The sequence below is a fragment of the Acomys russatus genome, chromosome 4 (assembly GCF_903995435.1).
Source record: "Acomys russatus chromosome 4, mAcoRus1.1, whole genome shotgun sequence".
NCBI lineage: Eukaryota > Metazoa > Chordata > Mammalia > Rodentia > Muridae > Acomys > Acomys russatus.
In genome coordinates, this window is record NC_067140.1 from 84174211 (window position 1) to 84175990 (window position 1780).

Here is a 1780-nt window from a genome sequence, read left to right on the forward strand (position 1 = left end):
TATCTAGTACTCATGATTTGTGAAGGGGGAACACTTTGTCTTTTTACACAGTAAATGTTGAAATGTCACTTAGTAAATGTGACAGAGAAACTCCTGAGGAAAGGTCAGTCAGGTTTTGATTCCCTTGGCCCTGGATGCTAAGGGAAGAAAGGAATGCCCATAAATATGCAAGAAGCCTACAGAACTCCAAATATATTGGACCAGTAAACAAAATCCTTCCTTCACATCATAATCAAAACACTAAATGTACAGAACAAAGTAGGAATATTAAAAGCTCAAAGAGAAAAAGGTCAAGTCACATATAAAGGCAAACTTACCACAATTATACCTGATTTCTCAACAGTGACTATAGAAGCCAGAATGGCCTGGACAGTTGTCATACAGCCACCAAGAGACCACAGATGTCAACTCAGAATACTATACCCAGCAAAACTTTCAATCATCAAAAATGGAGAAAAAAGATATTCCATGGCAAAACTAAATTTAAACAGCAGCTAGCCAAAAAATCCAGACCTACAGAAGATACTAGAAGGAAAACTCAAACCCAAGGAGGATACACCAGGAAAACAGAGGAAATAAATAACCCTACATCCACAAACCAAAAGAAAAGTCTCTCTCTCTCTCTCTCTCTCTCTCTCTCTCTCTTTCTCTCTCTCTCTCTCTCTCTCTCTCTCTTTCTCTCTCTCTCTCTCTCCCCCTCCCCCTCCCTCTCCCTGTCCTTCTCCCTCTCCCATCACCAACATAAAACAAGCAGGAACTAACAACCACTGGTCATTAATATCTTTCAACATCAATGGTCTCACTCCTCCCCCCCCAAAAGACACAAGCTAACAGAATAAGTACAAAAACAGGATCTATCACTCTGTTACATACAGAAAACACACCTAAGTAATAAAAGTAGACATTATCACAGAGCAAAGGGTTGGAAAAAGGTTTTCCAAGCAAATGGACACAAGAAGCAAGCTGGAGTAGCCATTCTAGTATCTTATAAAATAGACATTATCCAAAACTCATCAGAAGAGATGAGAAAGGATCCACCAAAAGAAAAATACGCCGAGAGGACATCTCAATCCTGAAAATCTATGCCCCAAACACAGGAGCACCCACATTCATAAGAGAACATTACTAAGCTTAAATCACACATGGAACCCCACACATTAATAGTGGGAGGCTTTAACAGCCCATTCTCACAAATAGACAATCAAGACAGAAACTAAATGGAGAAATAATGAAACTAATAGACACCATGAATCAAATAGACCTAACAGATATCTCTAGAACATTTCATCCAAACACAAAAGAATATACCTTCTTCTCAGCACCTCATGGAACCTTCTCCAAAACTGACCATATCCTTGGTCAGAAAGAAAACATCAGCAGATACAAGAAGATAGAAATAAGTCTTTGCATGCTCGCTTCGGCAGCACATATACTAAAATTGGAACGATACAGACAAGATTAGCATGGCCCCTTCGCAAGGATGACACGCAAATTCGTGAAGCGTTCCATATTTTTCCAGGAAACTGGGACAGAGGGGAAGGCATCCTATTGGGACTCTAAATGAGAGACGCATGGGAGAACAGCAAAATAAAAGGATCCAGAGGGTCCTAGAAATCTACAAGTAGAACAATATGATAGGCAGATTTGGGCCCAGGGGTCCCGCTCAAACTAAGGCACCAGCCAAGAACAATACAGGAGGTAAACTTTAAACCCCTTCCCAGATCTAGCCAATGGTCAGAACATTCTCCACAGTTGAGTGGAGAGTGTGATACGACTTTCT

At 40.5% G+C, this 1780-nt stretch overlaps 1 non-coding gene across 1 annotated transcript; it reads left to right on the forward strand.

Annotated features, from left to right (window-relative positions):
- The first annotated feature begins 1408 nt into the window (after window positions 1-1408).
- Window positions 1409-1515, forward strand: LOC127188746 (U6 spliceosomal RNA). The gene has a single exon (XR_007830591.1). It is a non-coding gene; the product is annotated as a U6 spliceosomal RNA (small nuclear RNA).
- Window positions 1516-1780: the final 265 nt, after the last annotated feature.